The sequence below is a fragment of the Camelus bactrianus genome, chromosome 15 (genome assembly GCF_048773025.1).
Source record: "Camelus bactrianus isolate YW-2024 breed Bactrian camel chromosome 15, ASM4877302v1, whole genome shotgun sequence".
NCBI classification, from domain to species: domain Eukaryota; kingdom Metazoa; phylum Chordata; class Mammalia; order Artiodactyla; family Camelidae; genus Camelus; species Camelus bactrianus.
The window spans coordinates 67,205,954-67,229,175 of record NC_133553.1 but is presented as its reverse complement, the minus strand read 5'-3'; the positions used below and the strand labels follow the sequence as shown (position 1 = coordinate 67,229,175).

Here is a 23,222-nt window from a genome sequence, read left to right as displayed (position 1 = left end):
GCTCCCAGGGAGTGACTACACCAGTGACTGACCGAGGCCATTAGTGTCAATACCATAGTACCTCAGCCTCAGGAACGCCAAACTCCATAAACATCCTATTGCTTCCGACACTCAGCCTGAATTCTGCGAAGTGATGGAAATTTGCCTTCAGTGACAACCTCCTCATCACAGGACTTGTGGACTCACATCCTTGGATTTCTTCCATGGACCAATTCCAGCTGGCCTACGTTTTGAGGGTTTATTTCAGATACCTTCCAGAACTTCGCCATGAAGAGACAGCAGGAGTCCTAGAGGGCTGTCATGGCAACCCCTGGACACCATCTTCAGAGTGCCCCGCGGCTGTTGGGCCAGATTTTGCACAGTTACACTTACACACGGAAGGCAAGCTCTTGCACAGGCACCCAGACCCCAGTAAACAGATCTAGTTTGATCACGCTAAGACTGCTGGCAGCAAGGTTTTAGGGAGCTGCTGGCTTCCTGGCGGCTGCTTGCCATATTTACGTGGGCCTGTACCTCTAGAGCCAGTGGGGAGTAAACAGCTATCCAACACTTGCATTTTGTCACAAAAAACTTCAGAGTTAAGTTTTATAAAGGCATTTCATGAGAAATTTGTATCAGTTGCCCTTCTCTCCCTAGAGTGAAGAGAGAAGGCTGAGGATGTCAGAGGTTCTCATTTTCATTTCCTCTGCCTCATGCACCGCCCTTGAAACAACGGCAGCACAAAGCCCAGCTACGCAGCATCCGCCTCCAAGAAGGGCAGCGCTGAGCCTGCCCAGCACCTTGTGCGGTGGGCATTTGTCTAGCGTGGTCACTGCAATTTTTACTGCGTCTCACGATGTGCACAGATGTGCTCGGTAAGCGTCCCAAGAGGAAAAGAGACTCAATATCCTTGTTCCCAAATGGCACTGCCTTATAGAATCACTTTCTGGACTACCTCCTTTGGGATCCTTTAGGCATTTAAAGTCTCTAGATTTTAGTGTTTTAACAAGGGTTTAATTACTAAGGTAAGTGTATGCACCTGCTAAGGCATTCCTAATTATTTGATAATGGTGCAATCTTTCTCAATACAGCCAGTTTTGTGGTGTAAGCTACACTAACGAAGCACACTGAGAGCACACATTCCCCCAATGTTGGGGAAGCATATTTAAATTAAATAAATTTGCAAAGGGCTGAATTTTTACCACTGGCCTCAACAATTATGCATCAGCATCTCATGCTGGAAGCCAGTGGGCATGGTGTCGGAATGAGACACACTTCCCATTACTTGTTCTCAAAGTGCCTTTCAGAAAAATTGTCACTCTTAAAATTTTATCCTTTCCAGATTGTTTTACATACCTCTCCTTGTTCCACCTTTGTCTTGAAAGGAAGAAAGAAAGAGAGAGAGAGAGAGAGAGAGAGAGAGAGAAAGAAAGAAAGAAAGAAAGAAAGAAAGAAAGAAAGAAAGAAAGAAAGGAAGGAAGAGAGAAAGAGAGAAAGAGAAAGAAAGAAAGAAAGAAAGAAAGAAAGAAAGAAAGAAAGAAAGAAAGAAAGAAAGAAAGAAAGAAAGAAAGAAAGAAAGAAAGAAAGAAAGAAAAAGGAAGGAAGGAAGGAAGGAAGAAAGGAAGAAAGGAAGAAAGAAAGAAACCCTAGCTTACATCTTTTGCTGTTCACTTGGCAGCAGTTCGCAGAAGCGCTGCTTGGACAGTGCTTGAGCAACCACTGTAATAATCAGAGCTGACATTTACTGAGTGCCTAGGCTGCGCCACACACTGTTCTAAGCCCTTATGCACCATCTGGCTTAATTCTTACACCAACCCAGTGAGGGAGCTGCTGTTCTGATTATCTTCACCCTATAGTTAAGGATGCCTTGAGGCGCAGTACAATTAAGTTAGCTGTCCAAAATATTAAGGCCAAAATATTAAGCGGTGGAATGGGACTAAAATCAAGACTTTCTAACCCAGAGCCCTTGCCCTGTATGTTTTCACACCAGTTGCTGTGCTAAGAGCATGCTCCTCGCCCTGCTTCATTGCCAGGCAAGCCCCTGTTCAGCCACTAAGATCCAACCTGGGCAACGTTTCCTTGAGGCCGCATTCAGTGACCAGCTTACCCATTTCCACAGTCCCTGTCCTCCTCCACAAGGGCGGCAGGAAAGATCACACACAGGCTTTGGATTCATATATCTGGGTGAGGTCGCAGTCACCCCACCTAACCGTGGGAGTGTCAGCAAGCTGTTTCACCTCTCTGAACTTGTCACTCTGTATTTTAGTTTTTTAATTCCATGTCACTCAAAGTGCAACTCTTGAATCAGCAGCAGCGTCACCTGGGGACTTGTTAGAAATGCAGAAAGTTGAGGCTTTTCCCAGACCTACAGGCTTTGCAGGGGGCTTGTTTGCAAGCCTGAGGAAATTCTGATTTAATGATGTCTCTGTGAAGTGCGAGTTTGCTGAGGACGGGGATTGCTCCTGCTTGCCTTCTGTAGGCCTAGCCCCTGGCACTGTACCGAGAATCTCCACTAGAGATTTGTCTGGAGGATGGGAAAGTGGATGGATGGGTGGATGGATGGATGGATGTACGGATGGATGGATGGATGGATGGATGGATGGATGGATGGATGGAAGTACCCCAGGGAAAGGTACTTGGCTGGGTTGGGAATCTGGGTTGGCTGTGGAAGGATCTTCAAGGTTTTAGATACCAACAATTACCTCTGCTTAATGTGTTCAGCTGCTGAGACAAAACCCCTGTCCTGGGTTTAAAAAAGCCTCTCTTCCCTCTTCCATCTCCCCAGAGCTTTATAGGAGTGGTGACAACCAGGGCCCCTGTAGACTTGCTTTAGTGCCTTCTTTTGGATTAATAAAATCTTTTTATCAGTCTCTTATTGGTTACCCAAGTGATGGCACCTTGATTTATTACAGAATGATACAAATGATCGCTTTTACTACTTCTCTGATAATACTGGAATCTTAGAACTCATTCATTGCATTTATACCCCTTCAGGCTTTTGCACTTATGTTGCATGTATTTTAATTCTATATACATTTTAAACCTCACAAGACATTACATTGTTATTTTATGGAGTCAGAATCCATTCATATTTACTCACATGTCTACATTTTCTGTTGCTCTTCATTACTTTCCACAATTTCGTGTTCCCCTCTGGGATCATTTTCCTTGTACCTGAAGAACTCTCTTTAGTATTTATTTTTTAGTGCAGGTTTGCAGGTGATAAATTCTGTTTTGTTTGCTTAGAAAGCATCTTTATTTTACTTTTATTTTTGAAGTGTATTTCTGATGGTATAGAATTATAAATTTGCAGTTATTTTCTTTTAATACTTTAAAGATGTCAATCCATTGTGTTCTGACTGCCATCATTTTGGGGGAAATGTCAGCTGTAAATCTTTTTGTTGCCCCTTTGAATGACTGTCTTTTTTTTTTTTTCCCTCTGAATGCTTTTAAGATTTCTCTTTGTCTTTGGTTTCAGCGATCTTACTATGATGTTGTCAGTGTGGCTTTCTTTACATTTGTTCTGCTCGAGGTGCACAGAGCTTCCTGAATCCATGGGTTGATAACGTTCATCAGTTTTAGGGACTTCCTGGCTATTATCTCTTCAAATATTGCTTCTACGTCATTCTCTGTCCCCTCTCCTTTTACGATTCTAATTACACAAATGTTAGATATTTTCAGAGTACCATATGTTTTCTTTTTTTATGAATATGATAATAAGAGGTAGGAATTGGAAAGGTAAGCTGAAGAATCTGGGTAATTAGCATGCTGCTTTCTTCATTTTTTAAATTTAATTTTTTAATTCAACTTTTAAAGGTTACACTCTGTTTACAGTTATGACAAAATATTGGCTATATCCCCTGTGTTGCACAGTACATCCCTGTAGCCTCTGTTACACGAGTGCCATGTGTTTTCAATGCTCTTTTCCTGGTCTTTCTTTTCTGTCTTTTCTTTCCATGTTTTGGTTTAGATGTCCCAGTTCACTGATCCTGTCTTCCATTTTTTCTAATCTACCATTTAACATCGATTGAGATTTCAATGTTTAGCATTATGTTTTTCTATTGAGAATTTTCAATGATCTTTATTATAGACTTAAGTCCCTGGTGAAAATTTTTGTTATTTTATTTATTTTGTTCATATTCTCCTCTCTGTCCTTCTTAAGGATATTATTACGTTATTCTGGATAACTTGTGGATTTGTTTCCGTGGTCTATTGTATTGTTTCACTTGGTCTTTGGTCATGTGGTTCTGCCTGTGTGTGTGCCTGATAATTTTTATTGAGTGATGAACATTATGTATAAAAACAGAGAAGTCCAGGTGATGTTATTCCTTCCAGAGAATGTTTATCCTCCCCCCCACTAGGCAGATGGAGTTGTGGCCGATCACCTTACACAGTCAGCAGCTAGAGGCTGGATTGCAGTCCTGTAAAGTCTCAGCCTATTTCTAGTTTGCCCCTGGTTCTCTAGGATTTTCAACTAAGAGCCTGGTCTGTTCTGCAGAGCCCTTACCCTGACAGATTTCAAACCCTAATTTTTGTCTCAAAACTAAAAATATGTCTACTCTGCTTTTTCAGAGGCTTTCTGCTTAGGTTTTTAGCCTCATACCACACACAGCCCCAGTATTTGGCAAAAGTGCTGAGGAAGAAACTGGCCTTCTGCTATGCTTGTCTGCAAGTTTCTGCCCAAAGCTCTGCTAGTTTTCCTGACTTCCAGCCTAGATTTCCAGCCTCCTGCCTGTGTTCAGAATTAGCAAATGCCTCCAGGGTAAACACAGCTGTAGAAGGGAAGCTTACCTTTTGTAGCTTCGTCCCTTTCTGGAGTCTTGGCCTTCTAGTTCTCATTGCCTCAGGAAGCCTCTAATGTCATCAGATGACTTCTCAATTTTATGTGATTTTTTTTAGTAGTTCTAGGCAGGAATACTGGTCTTGCATGAGACTATTCCTTTCTATTTGAGAGTAAAAATTTGAGCCTGTGTCTTTTTATAGTCAGTAACTAAGACAGGACCTAGAATCTAGAAGGTATTCTGTAAATGCTATATGAATGAATGAATGAATAAACAATTGATTGAACTTTCTATTTTCTATTCTAGTGAGAGATCAATTAACCCATTTATTTCAACAATGTAGATAATCCAAAGATCTTTTCTACTTGGTTTTTAAATGTCCTGTTTGGTTTTTTAAACAGCTTTATGGAGGCATAACTGACATATCACCAACTACATATACTTAAAAGTTTACAGTTTGATTAGTTTTGACCCATGTATACACCATGAAACCTTTACCACAATCAAGATAGCAAAGAGATCCATCGCCCCCAGAAGTTTACTCATGTGCCCTTGATCATCACTCCATCCTGCCTCACCTTGCCTTCCCATTGCCACCCCAGGGACCGTTTTCTGTTTCCTATCACTATATATTGGGCCCTTATTATCCCGAATATTTATAGAAATTATTCCTTTATTTGAAAATTTATAGAAACAATAGTGATGTCACCTCTTTCATATGTGTCTTTTCTGTTTTTTTCATGATCAGTCTGGCTAGAGGTTTATCAATTTTATTGATCTTCTCAGAGAAATCACTTTTGGTTTATTGATTTTTCTTTATTGACTTTCTGTTTATTTATTTACTTATGCTCTGATCTTCATTATTTCCTTTCCTTGGTGTACTTTCTATATAATTTTCTCTTGTTCTGCTTTCTTGCAGTAGAAGCTAAAATCATTGATTTGAAAGCTTTCTTTTTTTCTAATATAAGTGTTGTGTTGCTATAAAATTCCCCTTTTAAGCATTGTTTTATTGCATCCCACAAATTTTGACATGTTGTGCCCTCATTTTCATTCCATTCAAAATAGTTTCTATTTTCTCTTGATCTTTTCTTTAATCCTTGTATTATATTTAAAATGTGTTAGTTTCCAAGTACTTAGGAATTTCCCAAATGTTTTTGTTGCTAATTTTTAATTTAATTCTACTGTTGTCTGAGAACATACTTTATATGAATTAATTTATCCTAAATTTATTGACTCTTGTTTTATGGTCCAGAATATGGCCTGTCTTGCTAAATGTTCCCTATGCACTTGAAAGGAATGTGCATTCTGCTGTTTTTGGGTAGGGTGTTCTATAAACATTAAGTCAAGTTGGTTGATTGTATTGTTCAAGTCTTCTGTATCCTTACTGAATTTCTGTCTAGTAATTCTAGCAATTACTGAGAAAATGGTTTTGTAGTGTCCCCCTATAATTGCAAGTTTATCTATTTTTTTCATTTCCATCAATTTTTGCTTCATGTATTTTAAAGCTCTATTATTAGGTACAGAAACATTTAGGATTGTTGTATTTTCTTGATGAATTGACCCATTTACCATTTTTAAATTACTTCTTTTATCCCTAGTAACATTCTTTGCTCTGAAATTTACTTCATTGTTATTAATATAACCACTCCAGCTTTCTTTTGATTCACATCAGCATGGTGTATATTTTTCTATACTTTTGTTTTTAACCTATTTGTGTCTATATTTAAAGTGAGTTTCTTGTAGGCAGCTGGGTGTTGATTTTTTTCAATCTAATCTAACTATCTCTGCCTTTTAATCTGGGTTTTTAGATCATTTACAGTTAATGCAATTATTAATATGGTTTGACTTAAGACTATTTTTATTCTATTTGTTGCATATATTCTTATTTCCCCTTTTCCTCTATTTTGCCTTCTTTTGGACTGAAAATTTTTTATCATTCCATTTTATTCCCTTTGTTGGTTTTTTAGCTATAACTGTTTAGTTTAGGGGTTGCTTCAGGGGTTATAGTAAACATCCTTAAATTATCAGTATACCTTCAAATTATGTTAAACCACTTCACATATAGCTTCATTAATAGTGCACCACCATTTCTTTCCTCCTGGCCTTTATGCTATTGTTGTCATACATTTTATTTTCATATATGTTACAAACCCCCACACTACGTTATTTTGTCGTTGTTGTTTAAATGGTCGGTTATCTTTTTTAAAGATTTACATAAGCAATAAGAAAATTTTATTTATTTATTCATGTTGTTAGTGTTTCTCATCCTTTTTATGCCTTTGTGTAGTTGTGTATTTCCATGTATTATCATTTTCTGAGGGGAGAATATAGCTCAAGTGGCAGAGCACATGCCTAGCGTGCACAGGGTCCTGGGTTCAATCCCAAAGTACTTCTTCTAAAAATAAGTAAATAAACCTGATTACCTCCCCCCTAAAAAACCAAACAAACAAAAATATCATTTTCCTTCTGCCTGAAGGACTTCCTTTAACATCTCTTACAGTGCATGGATATTGGAGATGACGTCTTTCAGCTTTTGTATACTGAAAAAGACTCTATTTTGCCTTTGCTTTTGAAATATATTTTGGCTGAGTATAGAGTTCTGGGGTGACTCTTTTACCAGTAGGGAAAGTATCTTGCCCCGTCATCCTCTCACTTGCATTGTTTCTGAAGAGAAATCTGCTGTCATCCTTATTTCTGTTTCTCTATGTGTAATGCATCTTTTTTTTGCTCAGGCTGCTTTTAAGGGTTTCTCTTGGTCACTAATTTTGAGCAATTTGATTATCATGTGCATTGTAGTTTTATTCATTGTTTGTGTGTGTGTATTTGGGGTCTGTTGCTTAAGTTTTTTGAATCAATATGTTTACAGTTTTCATCAAGTTTGGAAAATTTTCAGCCTCTTTTGAGAAGTCCAATAACCCATATATTAGGCTGCACTGAGGCCTGGAAACTCTTGCAAACCAGGGAGTCAGGGTAATCATAGGGCCCATTATGTTTCTCATCTCTCAGAGATCATCATTCTCTTTGGTGTCCCATGTCCAGAGTCTTGTTTGATACATTGTCTCATTAGGGGGTTAGTTTCACTGGGAGGCTAAATCTAGGTTTCATCTTGTTACTGCTTCTTGGCCAGAAGCATATCTCACTCCTGTTTGTATTTTAAAACGCAACTTGACCAGCTTGGTTGTTTTTCTTATTAAGAACAACTTCAGCCAAGGTAAAGAGTGTCTGGTGAGGTGGATGGCTCCTGTTCCTCCTCCATCTCTGATCCACACCGTCTTTCTGTGCCCTCCCTCCCCCAGCAAAGTCCAGGTTCTATACGGGGGGGATGGACCTCTTTGATCATGAGGTATGTAGAACCTTCAACAACGACATGCTCCCGGCCTTCAGTAGCAGCTGCTGCCATCGCCGCCCTTGTCTACATCCTCACCTCCTGCTCAGGTAGGGCTTCTCTGAAGACCCCGCATGGAGCCAGCCCCTTCTCTCCTCCCAGTGTGCTTCTCTCTGAACAAAGCCTTCCCACTCAGGAATGCCAGAACTGGTCTTAAATCTGCCATGCCAGAGCTGGCGGGGGAGGGGTGCCCAGACATCACCTTCTAACCCCAGGCAGGTGACTGAGGTGCAGTGGCAGGTTGGACCACACCTGAGGGCCCCTACTGCAAGGACCTCCCACAGTTGAACCTTTTGCCCTTTGACTGTCTTCTTGGTGATAACCTTGCTGATATGTTTTGGGGGGTCTGGAGTATTGGACACGTTATGGATTATTCTGTAGCCTGTTTTTCAGTCCCAGGTCAGCTGCCCTTAGTCCCCCGGTTCACTTTTCCACTGCCACCTCCCCATGTGCCCTGGCTGCTTCTTTCTGCATATACAGCAGGTACTCTGTATTGCCCAAGTGAGTGAGAGATTGGTCACACCTTCAAAAATGGAAAAGACATTCGTTCATCAATGTAACAAATATTAATTGGGTACCAATTGTGTGCCAGATGCTCTAAGGTGCCAGAGTTCCAGTGGTGAACATCACGTTTACATGTCCTACCTCCATGGAACCTCTAGTCTGCTGGGGTGACAGATGTTAAATGTATAATAATTCCCTACTGGCACTTGGGGTAAGTTCGGCAAAGATGAGGGCCCATGAACAACATGACTTGCTCAGAAATGCCTTCGTCTGCCTCTCAGGCCTCCTGCCCAGCCCCTTCTCTGGGTGTAGAGAACTGCGCTGGGCACAGATGGGGTGGTGAAGGCACTCCCCGGGGTTGGGGGTGTGTGAGGCAGGACCCAGCAGGGGTCAGGGACACTGAAGGAGTGTGTTCTGCTGGGTCCCCCCACTTTATCCCCTGTGCCCCTTGCCCTGCCCAGTGTTCCTGTCCTTCTCTGGGATTGCCAGCATCGGCCTCAGCTGCCTGGTCGCACTCTTCCTGTACCACGTGGTCTTCGGTATCCAGTACTTGAGCATCCTCAGTGGGCTGGCTGCCTTCCTGATAGTGGGCATTGGTGAGTTCCCTCCATCGCCATGGCAATGGGCCTCCCACTGGGGAATTCTGTTCCCCAAAGAGTCTTCTTCCGGGATGCGAAGACTGGCTTCCATGGGGGCTCCAAAAAGTCCCCTCTCAGACCTTGGAGACTCGGAATTGGGGTGAGGGGTTGGTAGAGTATGAGTTGGGGGCGATCCTCTTCATATTGTGGGTGGAGCCCCCGAGAGGTGGAAGGAGCAGGCAGGCATGCTGGTGGGAGGTTAAGAGTAGTGGGAAAGGTGGGAAGGAGGCTAAGATTTGGAGGAAGGGGCCCAGTTCTGGGGAGGGGATAGGGCCAAGGAGCATGGAGGGCGGGGCTCGGATTCTCAGCCCAGGTTGGGTCTGACCCTGGGGACAGCAGAGTGATCCTGAGCCACCCAGCTGGCCCGGGACCCCCTCCCGTAGGCGTGGACGACGTCATTGTGTTCATCAACACCTACCGCCAGGCCACCCACCTGGAGGACCCGCAGCTGCGGATGATCCACACCATCCAGACGGCGGGCAAGGCCACCTTCTTCACCTCCCTGACCACGGCTGCCGCCAAGGCGGCTAACATCTTCTCCCAGGTGGGAGACCACCCTCTGCCCCTGTCCTGACCTCCCGTTCCCCCCAGGCACCCCTGGCCTCTGGTCTCTGCTCTTCCCGCCCACCCCTGCTCCTGCAGCCACACCAGCCTGTGCCTCAAGGTACTTGCCACATCCCTAGAGTTTTTGTTACTAATCGCCATCACCAGAACTTAGCAAATGGGAACATGATAATAATACAAATAGTGTTTATTGTTGATTCTCGTAATAATAATCCAGCCTCTGCCGAGGGTTGTTTGGCAGTTTCCAAAGGTCCCAGAGCTGTCAGTGGTGAGCCTGCCCGAGCCTCCTGCCCCCTGGTCTGGAGCTCTCTCCCCCCACCAGCTCCACACCACATCGTCATCCCTTCGCTGACTTTCCTCTCGCTGGCCCCACACTCCTTCAGGTCTCCGAGCTGGGCTCAGGAGAAGGTTCTTCGGCCAGGGCTGTGGTGCTGACAGAACCTGAGAGGCAGTGAGCCTGCCTGAGTCTGAGAGGCTTTAGGACCTGGGCTGAGTATCTCATCTAGAAACCACCTGATGCTTTGGGATTCTCCAGGCCTTCCTAGAGAGCCACATCCAGAAAACAGGCAGAGCTGGGTTCAGACCCTACCGTTGCCATTTTCTGGCTGTGTGGCCTTAGGCAGGTTGCTTAACCTCTCCGAGCCTCACTTTCCTCATGTGTGGATCATCAGGGACTGAAATGAGACGGTTGTGAAAGCACTCCCCAGTGAAGGCTCTTCTGCTTGTCGGCTGCAGCTGCCTTCTGACACTACGCCACACACCCACTCCTCCTGGGCCCAGCCCCCCTGTTCCCATCAGGGTGGCTTTCTCTCCCTTCCCCCTCACTACCTCACGGCCCGCTCCAGCAGGGTGTCTCCCTCTGTCCTCATGTAAGGGCAGTTACGGAGCGCTTGTTCTGTGCCAGGCACTGTTCCGGGCAGAGGCCTGCAGCAGAGACCAGAGGTGGGACTCTCTCTCCCCTCCCATGCCCCGAGCACCAGCCTTTGCCCTCTGATGCCCTCCTAGGCTAGTGTCTCCATTCCAGCAGCCCCGGCCTCCTCATCCTGCCTCAGCCTAGTGGTGCAGGGTCCTGAGTGCCTGGCTGCAGAGTCCCCAGGCTCCCTGGGCTCCGGGCCTGCCGGCCCCACACCCCCCTCACTCTCTCCATCGCCAGATCCTGGCTATCCATGACTTTGGCCTGTTCGTGTCTCTTATCGTGTCCTGCCGCTGGCTGGCTGTGCTCTTCACCATGCCCGCTGCCCTGGGCATCTGGAGCCTTTACACAGCACTGCTGCAGAGTGCCTGCCGGGCCAGGTGAGCTGGGCCAGCGGAGGGGCAGCGGGCCATGTCCTCCTCTCACTGAATATCCATAACAGACCTTGGGGGCCACTCAGCACATCACCCTCTCTCCCAGAAGCCTTGTGATTCACCATTGAGCACCTTCTGTATGCCTAGTCCTGTGCTAGGCACCACTAGGGGAGCACAGGAAGGAGGAGAGTCTCCTGTCTGGTGGTTATATGTGTGGTCACCTACTGTGTGCTGAGAAGTGGGCAAAGCACTTTTGTATAAGATCTTACTGCCTCCCCTCCAAGGAGCTGCGTCCTCTTATTTCGCCCATTTTACAGACAAGGAAACAAAGGCTCAGGGAGGTTGGGCAACTTTTTCAAGGTCACCCATTTAACAGGCAGCAGAGCCAAGATTTAGACCCCATAATCTGACTCTTAATCCCACACTCTTAGCCACCACATTAAATGTCCTCGGGGTTCCCTCCCTTGGGGGAGGAACAATTTTTAGATGCAGCGGACCCTAAGCAGAGTTGAATTGATCAGTGCAGAGCTGCTGCTGAAGGTGGAGGAGTTGGGGTCTCATAGGCCATGGACCAGGTGGTCTGGGGAGGGAGGGATGGTCAGATGAAATCTGTCCCCGGTAATGGCCTGGGTTGGGAGCACTGAGGAATGAGGGAGGGTCTGGGCTCGGGGCAGGGTACACAGAGGCAGAAATGTCAGGGGTCCATGACAGTGTCCACCTGAGCCAAGGAGGAGCAGGAAGGACACGAGAGCCCAGCAAGGAGCCCAGCCTTGGGCCTAGGATGGACTCCCCAGCTCTCCTCCTCACACTCCCCTTCAGGGCACCATGGCTGGTGGCCCGGGTTGGGCACTGCACAAGGGCACTGTGGCTGAGGCACAGCCCTCTGCACTGTGGACATTCAGATGTGACTGTTTCTATAACAGTTTTGTGACATAGAAGTAAAGAGTCTTGGGTAAAGGGCTTTTTTTCTCTAATCTCTATGAAGACACCAACCAAGGCCCACCCCGCCCCGCCCCCTAGTCTGGGGCAGTGGGCACTGTAGTCAGCCCAGTCCTGGGCTCCAGCCTCAGCCTCTTGGCCTGGCAGCTGTGGAACCTTGGGCCTATTACTTAACCGCTCTGCATCTCAGTTTCCTGTTCTATAAAATGGGTACATATAGTCCCTGTAAGGACCGAGAGCATCCGCACGGGGCACCAGCTCACTGCCTGACACACAGGACTCATCAAGTTCGCGCGTTATTCTTGTTCCCAGTCCCTGGGCAAGCCCTGTCCCCTCCACGTCCCCTCCAGCCGCGGCCTCAGCTGTGTCCTCAGCCCAGCCCCGCTCCCCCCCTCCCAGGGTTAGGGCCCCAGGGCCGCACGACAGCGGAGGTGCGATTCCCCTGCTTTGGTCTCAATGTGTGGGCAGCCGTGTGCTGTCACCCCCCTTCCTGGGTAACGGCTGCTGTCGCCATTTGTCTCCCCGGAGGAAGAGTGGCACCTGAGGGCCCAGGAGAGATGGCACCGGAGAGAAGTGGGGCGCAGGAAGTCTGCGCTGCGTGTCCTGTGTGAGACGTCAGCGGCGGCGGGGTGCCTGCGCTCACCCACCCTCCCTGGACACCCAGGACTCTCCCCTCCTCACGCCACAGCTGCCCCCAGAGGCGCGGCCGCGAGAGCTCCCCGCGCTTCCCCGGGGACACGCCTGCCGCTCCGAGCGGGCGGGGGGGCGGCCCTGCGCAGGGCCCGGGCCCTACCTGGGGGATGACTCCCCTGGCCCGACGCGGAGGAGCAGCCAGCTGAGAGCTGGGGCCGCCTGCCCCGCTGAGCCTGGCGAGACCCAGGGCCTGCCTCACCGGGGGGTTGGTCTGACAGGATGGTTTGAGGACAGGCTGGGCTAGAGGCGGGGGCTGGGTGAGAGGGCCGTGGGGCTCCCCATCAAGCATTTGGGCTTCCCTGGAGAGGACCGAGACCAGGGTGGGCTGTGACTCGTGTCTGGGCCAGGCCTCCCATGGGCCACTGCTCTGCCCTGGCAGTGTCGCTGGAGCTGAGAGACGTGTCCCTGGTGTCTGTGCCCCCCGAAGGCCCGCAGCCAGCCCCCGACACGGGCAGCCGGGGCCACTCACCGCCCAGCTGCAGGAGCTGCTGCACCGCTGGGTCCTGTGGTCGGCTGTCAAGAGCCGTTGGGTGATTGTGGGTGACTGAGCTCTCCATTCTCCTTCCCTGCTTCTTGAAGCTTCTCCCCAGTGCCTGTGGCATGGGGATGGACCCCCCCTCCAAAGAACAGGCAGGCACTGGGGATCCACCCCTGTCCTGCTAGAGAGCTAGAGGTCAGAGACCTGGGCTGGTGGCCCTCTCTCTCTCTCAGCCTCACTGCCTTCCTGCGTAGAACAAAGCTGGTCCCGCAATAGCTGTTGCTTGTTGAGCTCCCACTAAGTGCGAGCCCCATGCCGGGCAGCAGAGCAGGGCTCAGCGCTTGGGCTCTGGAGTCAGACCAGCTTGGCTGGGTCAGAATCCTGATTCTGCCACGTACGAGCAGTGTCACCTTGACTGTGCCAGTGGGTCTGAGCCTTAGTTTCCTAGAGTATAACTGAGAATAAGAATAGTGTCCATAGAAAAAAATAAAGAATAGTGTCCGTCAAATAAGGCAGCTGTGAGGAAAGCTATAGGGCGTGTGAAGAACTTAGCCCAGTGCGTGGCATGCAGTAAGTGCTCAGTACAAGTCAAGTGTTATTACACCCATTTATGATAAAAAACTCTCACCGAAGTGGGTATAGAGGAAACATAGAAGCTATATATGACAAACCTACAGCCAGCATAGCACTCAACGGTGAGAAACTCAAAAGCTTCCCACCAAAATCTGGGACAAGGATGCCCACTCTCACCACTCCTATTCAGCATAGTCTTGGAAGTCCTAGCCACAGCAATCAGGCAAGAGAGAGAAATAAAAGGGACCCAAATTGGAAAAGAAGAGGTAAAAGTGTCACTATATGCCGATGACACGTTACTATATATAGAAAACCCTAAAAGGTCCACAAAAAAACTACTAGAGGTGATTGAAGAATTCAGCAAGGTAGCAGGTTACAAGATTAACGTTCAAAAATCAGTTGCATTTCTTTACACTCACGATGAATCAACAGAAAAAGAAAGTAAAGAAACAATCCCCTTTAAAATAGCACCCAAAGTAATAAAATGCCTAGGAATAAAACTAGCCAAGGAGGTGAAAGAATTATACACAGAAAACTATAAACCATTGATGAAGGAAATTAAAGAAGACTTAAAAAATGGAAAGATATCCCACACTCTTGGATTGGAAGAATCAATATTGTTCAAATGGTCACACTGCCCAAGGCAATCTACAGATTTAATGCAATCCCTATCAAATTACCCAGGACACATGTCACAGAACTAGAACAAATCATAATAAAATTTATATGGAACCACGAAAGACCTAGAATTACCAAAGCATTACTGAAGAAAAAGAAAGAGGCTGGAGGAATAACTCTCCCAGACTTCAGACAATACTATAGAGCTACAGTCATCAAGACATCATGGTATTGGTACAAAAATAGACATACAGACCAATGGAACAGAATAGAGAGCCCAGAAATGAACCCACAAACTTTTGGTCAACTAATCTTCGACAAAGGAGGCAAGAATATACAATGGAATAAAGACAGTCTCTTCAGCAAATGGTGTTGGGAAAACTGGACAGCAGCATGTAAATCAATGAAGCTAGAACACTCCCTTACACCATACACAAAAATCAACTCAAAATGGATCAAAGACTTAAACATAAGACAAGATACAATAAACCTCCTAGAAGAAAATTTAGGCAAAACATTATCTAACATACAACTCAAAAATGTTCTCCTAGGGCAGTCTACTCAAGCAACAGAAATAAAAGCAAGAATAAACAAATGGGACCTAATGAAACTTACAAGCTTCAGCACAGCAAAGGAAACCATGAGCAAAACAAAACAACCACCTACGGAATGGGAGAAAATCTTTGCAAGTGAAACCGACAAAGGCTTGATCTCCAGAATATATAAGCAGCTCATACGACTTAATAAGAAAGAAACAAACAAGCCAATCCAAAAATGGGCAAAAGGCCTAAGCAAGCAATTCTCCAAGGAAGAAATACAAATGATCAATAGGCACATGAAAAAATGCTCAATATCACTCATTATCAGAGAAATGCAAATCAAAACTACAATGAGGTATCACCTCACACCAGTCAGAATGGCCATCATTCAAAAATCCACAAATGACAAATGCTGGAGAAGCCGTGGTGAAAGGGGAACCCTCCTACACTGCTGGTGGGAATGCAGTTTGGTGCAGCCACTGTGGAAAACAGTATGGAGATTCCTCAAAAGACTAGGAATAGACTTACCATATGACCCAGGAATCCCACTCCTGGGCATATATCCAGAAGGAACCCTACTTCAAAATCACACCTGCACCCCAATGTTCATAGCAGCACTATTTACAATAGCCAAGACATGGAAACAGCCTAATGTCCATCAACAGATGACTGGATAAAGAAGAGGTGGTATATTTATACAGTGGAATACTACTCAGCCATAAAAACTGACAACATAATGCCATTTGCAGCAACATGGATGCTCCTGGAGAATGTCATTCTAAGTGAAGTAAGCCAGAAAGAGAAAGAAAAATACCATATGAGATTGCTCATATGTGGAATCTAAAACAAAACAAAACAAAACAAACAAAGCATAAATACAAAACAGAAACAGACTCATAGACATAGAATAAAAACTTGTGGTTGCCAAGGGGGCAGGGGGGTGGGAAGGGACAGACTGGGATTTCAAAATGTATAATAGATAAACAAGATTATACTGTAGAGCACAGGGAAATATATACAAGATCTTATGGTAGCTCACAGAGAAAAAAATGTGAAAATGAATATATGTATGTTCATGTATAACTGAAAAATTGTGCTCTACACTGGGATTTGACACAACATTGTAAAATGATTATAACTCAATAAAAATGTTTTTAAAAAGTTGTGTTGTTTTTCTTATTATTATTGTTATCATTGACTATATTTAGGGCTGTGTAAGATCAGGTGGATGTGCTGGCTCTTTATAAACTGGTAAGGGCTCTGAGTGGTGGCTGATTCTTGTCTAGAAGTGAGCTTGTAGCTTATAGTCTAACCCCCCAAGTGATGCACATTGCCAGCCCCTCCCCTGGAGGACTGACCCCCCAGCAGCCTCTCTGAGGCTGGCATGCTGGGCCTCTGCCCACTCCCTTGGGACATCCTCTCCTCCTCCCCCTCCCCTCCCCCGTGAGGGAGCAGCTCTTTCCCAGAGCTCTGGAGGCCCCCGCTGTGAGTGTGCCTCCCGGGCCCCAGCCCCGCCTAGCGTGGCACCCTTTCCTCGCAGGCATATTCGTCTCCATCCTCACATCCTGTCCCTGGTGTTTGCTAGCCAGCTCCGCCCTGCCAGCCAGTCCCCACTGCTTTTCCAGCCTGACACCAACATCCAGGTGCTGCTGGACCTCAGGTACAACCTGAGCACCAAGGGCATCTCCTGCATCACCTGTTCAGGTGAGGGTTTCCAGCCAGGGTGGCCCCTGTGGGACCCTTCCCTCTCTGTAATCCAGATCTCAAAGACGAGAGATGGGACATCCATCCCCATCACTGCATAACCTCAGGCAAATCACTCCACTTCTAAGCCTCAGTGTGCCCACATTTCATTAAACAAATACTTCATGGGTGCCAGCTGTGCTGGTGCTGGAGAGACCCCACTGGGCAGTCCAGGCTCCTGAGCTCAGGAAGTTTGTTCCACTGCTGGGACAGGCCATGTAATAGTAGATCTGAGCTGTGGTGGCTGGAAAGCAGGGTGCCTGGGGAGCTCAGCATCATGGAAGGCTTCCTGGAGGGGGGAATGTCTAAGCCAAAACTTGACAAATGGGAAGGACTTAGCCTCACTGGGAGGAGTAAAAAGGGAAGGAGTTAGCCAAGCTGGGAGGGGAGAAGAGGAAAGAAGTCTGGGCAGAGGGGAGCACTGGCGGTAGGAATGACCGGGACCAGCTTCGAGAGAGGTATTTGCAGGAGCTAGGACTAGCCAGATGAGCTGGGCCAGGGCCTGGTGGGCTGAAGTGAGGAGTCTGGATTTTACCATAATTGTACTGGAAGCTAGTGGAGGGTTTTAAGCAGAGAGGGGCCATGATTGAGCCCCCCAGGTGCTGTGTGGTTGGAGATCCAGCGTGGAACTGGCTGGGAGACCAGGTGGGAGGCTGGTGCAGTCACCTAGATGAGAGACGGTGGGGGCTGGGGCGAGCGTGGCCGATGGTGGCGGTGAAGTCAAGGTTTTTAGGAGACAAAATCTGTAGCACTTAGTGATGGAGTGCGTGCGGGGGATGAACAAGGAGGTGAAATAAAGACATCTCCTTGCCTTCGTCTGATCCAGGCCGTCATCTTACAGAGGGGAGACTGAGGTCGGGGTTGGGGTGGGGGAAGTCAACCCAAGGTCGCGCAGCTTTGCCGGATGGTTAGAAACCAAATGAGAAGACGCTTGGGCGAGTGCTTCCAGCTCCTGGGGGAAGCCCCGCTGACGGCTGTCATTGCCTTCACTTAATTAGGGCGGTGTTCAGATTAACCTGGCCTTCCCCCCGTAATGGCATTAGCCAAATGCATGATAATCAACTGCAGCTCAGAGAGGTGCCCAAAGAGCCCCTCCTAATTTGGAGGCAGCCCTGGCCACGTCCCCTGCTCCTTTCCCGCCTGCCTGGGCATCAGATCCCACTCCACTCTCCCTGCCGCTACAAATCCTCCCGCTGTCCCTCGGGGCCTGGAGGAAAAAGCCATGTCTGCTCCCACTTCTCAGACAAACCGCAGGATGATCCCTAAGTTCCTGGAAACATCTGGAGAAGGGCCAAGACCTCAGCCGGAGTCCAGCCTCCAGCCCCTTGCATCTCAGCTTCTGAACTGCCTCCTAAAGGGACCCCTTCACTTTGTAGCAGAAAGAGCTTCGGCCTTAGGTGTGGACAAGACCCATCCTGATGGGGCCCTGCCTCTCACTTCCCCTGCAGGTCCTGTTCCCTTCCTGAACGTCTGCTTGCTTCTCTGTCAAATGGAGTTAAGAATAATGACCTCTTAGGATTATTGTGAAGGTCAAATTTTTGAAGATGTAAAATTCCTTTCATTAAAAAGCAAAACAAACTAAAAAATCACCCACCATGTTTGGCGCAAAACAGGAAGGTCTCCCCTCATCTCTGCTTGTTGATAACATGCCATTTCTAATTGTTCCCGTTTAGTGAACATTTTCCGCAAGCCAGACACGTTGCTAAGCACCTGAGCGGCGGCACCCCATCTGGGCCCTCGGCCCGCCTCTGGAGGCGCCCCTTTGACAGAAGAGGGAGATGGGACGTGCTGAGCGTGAGCAGGGAAAGCTTCAGAGGGTCCTTCTCTGGGTGGGGCTGGCAGGTGTCTTTCTTTTGCCTTAAGAGTCTTGTAAATTCAACATTTGGTGTTTTTTCAGTTCCATCTAGTTTCTTGCAGACCCCTGACACCACCCCTTTCTCAAGCTGAGGGCCCTGGGGCCTGTGTCCCTGGGGTCATCACTGTCCTAGCCTCTGCAGGGCCCTGCCAGGGAGATCCTTCTGTCTTTGACACAGCGCGGGGGTAGGTCTGTTCCAGGAGAAGCCCCACAGCCTGCAGAACAACATCCGGACATCCCTGGAAAAGAAGCTGCCGGGCTGAGGGGTGTCCTGGGCCAGCCGGCCTGAGGCCACCCTGCAGGGTCAGTGGGGCGCGTGGACTGGCTGGGTGGGGGTGTTGGGAGGTCCTGCCTGGTGCAGGGGTGCAGGGACCTTGTGGGGAGAGGATTAAATCCAATCTTTCTTTTTCGAGAAAAAAAGCCTGTGTTCTTGGGTCACTATGGAAGGGTTGGGTGGGGGGAGGGTGTTGAAGTGGAGGCCCTTGCCTGTCGTCCCACCAGCTCTGCTCGGCCAGAGCAGCGGGAACCCCTCCTGCCGCTACCCCAGTCTGGCCTGTGGTGCCCCATAAACCTGCCTTGTGTGCCAAACCCGTCCTGAGTATCGGGGGGAGGGCTGGGGCATCCTGAACGCCAGACGCTGGCTTATCCCTTCTGGGTTCACCATCGGAGGTGGGACGCAGGGATGCATGTGGGCATTAACCCTTGTCGCCCCGTGGCCATCGTCACCCCTTCTGTGCCCACCATTGCCATCAGCAGCCCAGCCCCACCAGGCACACGGGGCTCCCCATCATTAGCACCACTGCCAGCACCACAGCCCCACACTGGCTCAACCTCACCGTGACTTCGCCATCTTTGCACTCCCTCCACCTGTGCTGCCGCCCCATCGCAGGGACCACCACCACGTCCACCTCCATCTGTGCCGCCATCCCACCCCAGTGTCCACTGCCAACGACCTTTCTCCCATCATTGTCCCGGGCTTGATCCAGGAAAGGGCAGGGCCAGCATTCGGAGATGAGCCCAAGGTCGGGGCTCAGCTCCTCGGTCAGCAGAGCAGAGGGTGGGCTGCTACCGGGTCAGGGGAAGCCAACGAGGTGATTGTCATCCCTCCTCCACCTCCTGTTTGTCCCTAGACGCCCCAGGCACGGTGTATGCCTCCAAGGGGAAGACCAAAGGCCACCCGGCTGCCTGCAGGTTCTCCCTCAACGCCAGCCTACCTGCCCCTTGGCAGGTCGTGTCCCCCGGGGACGGGGAGGTGCCCTCCTTCCAGGTCAGCCGGGGCTGCCGTGAAGTTAGTCACCACTACTGGGGAGGGGGCCCTCAGTGCTGCGCTGGTGGGCACTGGCCACGTCAGGGGTGGGGACAGGGTCTGTGAGGATGCAGCTGCCCCAGGCTGATGAGGACCCTCTCCCGCTGTCAGCCATGTCAGCGGCAGGGACCCACAGGGTGGTGACAGCATGGGCTTCTGAGGCAGCCAGACCTGGGTTCAAGTCCTGGCACTGCCAATTATTACCTGTGTGTCTTTGGGAAGATGACTTAGTCTCTCTGAGTCTAAGTGAAACGGGGATGTGAAAGGTACCAGCCAGGGTTGTTGGAGGTGCACGAGGCAAGGTCTGTGTGTTACGGAACGTCTGGGGTGCAGTAAACGCTCAGTAAACGGGAGCCACTAGTCAGACTGCTGCTCCCGACAGCTGCTCCCGCACCTCAGAGAAGGGCCTCCGAGGGCCAGCCCAGGCCTCCGGCTTCTCCCTCTCGGGAACCATGTGTTTCTTTAACACGTTACACCCCAGGGTGACCATCAGGCCTGTCACCTTACTTGTTCAGGGTTTGTATTTCCATCTCAGAGATGGGCTGTGTGAGGTGTTTCCTGACCCTGACCTTTGCACTGCTGTCCTACTGCCTGGAAAGCTTTCCTTCCCACTTAATTCACGGCTGATGTCCCAGCCAGGTCTCAGCGTGAGTGTCACCTCCTCCCAGAGTGCTGTCCTGGCCATCCCTCTCGGTTTGCCCTCCTTTTCTGATGCCCGTTCATCCTGTGTCTTCTCCTGATATTTAATTCAAAGCCCTTAAAAGAATCTGAAGCCATCATAGTTGGCAGCTGGCCGTGGGCAGGGACCAAATGCGTCTCCCGCTGCCGTACCCTCGGAGCACAGCTCAGGCCTGGCCCGGAGTGAGTAGGTCCTCAGGCGAGGCAAGGACTGAGGCTCAGAGAGGGAAGAAGGATTTCCCCAATCTTTAAACTCCAACCCAGGCCTCCTGAGTCTCTGCTCGGAGCTCTGTCCCCCACTCTGGGGTCTGAACCGGGGGCAGGGGGCGGGGAACACGTCGAGGAGGGAGGGGTACAGAGCCTGAGGCCAGGCCCAGGCTGAGGCAGCCTCCTGGAGCCACCTGTCTTATCTCTGTCCATCCACTTAGGTGTATAGAGCGCCTTTTGGTAACTTCACCAAGAAGCTGACCGCTCGTATGTCTACAGCAGAGCTGCTCCAGGCAGTGAGCCCCTCCTGCAAGTGGATGGTGACGACCTGGGCCTGTGATGCCAAGCGGGGCTGGAAGTTTGACTTCAACTTCTACGTGGCTGCCGAGGAGCAGCAGCACACCCAGTAACCTTGCAGATAGGCCTGTTTCTACCAGCCCGCCCCCCCTACCTCACCCCCAATAAGTGATGCCAGCAGGCACCTTTAAGAAACCCATGTCCGTTTCCACGTTTGTCCACACAGTTCCCTGCCTGGGACTGGGGAGTGGGGAACACCGAGATGACAGGCCCATGATCTGCACCCCCATCTGCCACTGTCCCTCTGGGTGGCCCTGCAGGATGCACAGTGGCCATCTGGCTGCCCTTCAGCACACCCACCAGTTCCCATCACAGGACTTCTGCATTTGCTGTTCCCTCGGCCTAAAATGCTCTTCCCCAGCTCCTTATGTGATTGACTTCTCTAAATTCAGGTCCTTGCCCAGAGGTACCCCCCCCCGGAGAGGCTGCCCCTGACCAGAACACCGGCCCTGTCTGAGATAGCCACGCCTGGTCTCTCTCTGGGTGTCACCCCTCTGCTCTCCTTCCAGCTCCCATCACCATCTTGAGTCATACTGACCTACTGGTTTATTATGGTTTATTAGCTGTCTGCCCTCAGAAGCACGTAGGCATTCTGCAGCGGGCACCTTGACTGTGGCCCCTGCTGTATCCCCAGCACCCGACCCAGTACCTGGTACACAGCGAGTGCTCAATAAACACTTGCTGAATGAGTGAATCAATGAATGAATGATTGAGTACACTCTGCACTCCTCTCCAAGGTGCTCGCCACACTATGTAATTAATTCGGAACATATGTATTTAATGTTCCTCCTCCCTCAGATTGTGGGGTGGCAGGAGAGAGACCGTCTCTGTTCTATTTACCTACCGCATACGCACGCCCTGCCTAGTGCCTGGCATGAAGTCAGTGCCCCAAAATGCGAGTGACCGCATTCTGTGCCTCAGGGGTCTCCGAGCCAGCTGGGGGAATCTTTTCCTAGGTTTCTTCTCCCACATTCTGGCCACTGAGGCTGTTAGCGGAACATCTACTCTTTCCTCCATTCGTTCGTTTAACAAACCTTCAGCACCGACTGAGCCGGCCCAGGGCTAGTGCTGGGGCTGGTAAACAAGACAGACATGGCTGCCGCCCTCGGGCTGACCAGTGGGAGACAGCAGCTAACGAGTCAAGCACAATGTCATTACAAACTACAACATGTGCTCTGAAAGAAAGAGCTCACTGTCGTAGTCCAGAGAATGGCAGTGCAGGGCCGGCAATAGGGACAGGGACGTGGTCTTCACTGACAGGGCCTGGCCTCGGGGCACTGGGCACCCACACCAGGCTGAACTCCGCTTGGGGCGGGGGTGTGGTATGGAGGCCCCGGGATGACCAAGACGGGCTCCTCGGGCCGTTCCAGCCTCGCGCACCTTGGCACGGCACTGGGGGTCCCTCTGCCTGCCCTCCACGGCTGGGCTCCCTCTGCACATACACAAAAGCCACTGGGGACTGGCTGCCTGGGTGAATTCAGAACATTCTAGAAAGAACCTTGAGCCACCTCAAGTCCCACAGTGGATAAGCTGACCGTGAAATCCTTTCCTTAAACAAAATCTTGAGGCTCTGTGACTGTTCGGGTTACAGCAGGGCAGGGGGCTTCTGAGCAGTGACCCTCCCCAACCCCCAGGCTGGCCCCGGGGCCCCTCTGAACTCTTGCACCCCCTGGAGGACACTTTGGAAACTGCTGGTCTCCTCCACCCTTCATGCCGCAGGCAAGGAGACAGACACAGAGAGGAGGAAAAGGGGAGGATGTTAACCTAAGCCATGTGGTGGGGCTAGACTAGAACAGGTGTTCAAACCCCAGCCCTGAACCTACAACCAAATCCCCGCACTGGGAGAGCCCGAGTCCACCTCCTGTGCTCTTCTAGTCCCTGCACACGGCCACGTCTGCCCCACCTCCCCAACTCCTCCCGGCCTTCCCGGCCTCAGTGCCAGCCTCCTTTGCCTCCACAGGAAACTCTACTTTGCTCAGTCCCACAAGCCTCGACGGGCCGACCGAAGTCATCTTCTACGTGCCCAGTGAGAAGGGTACCTGCAGGGAGGCTGCAGTGGGACCTTGGGAGGCTGAGCCCCAGCTCCCCGTACAGCTGT

The 23,222-nt window shown here is 49.4% G+C and overlaps 1 pseudogene; it reads left to right on the top strand.

The window, feature by feature from the left end:
* Positions 1 to 835: 835 nt before the first annotated feature.
* LOC105066991 (protein dispatched homolog 3-like) overlaps positions 836 to 23,222 on the top strand; it is a 29,852-nt pseudogene continuing 7,465 nt past the window's right edge.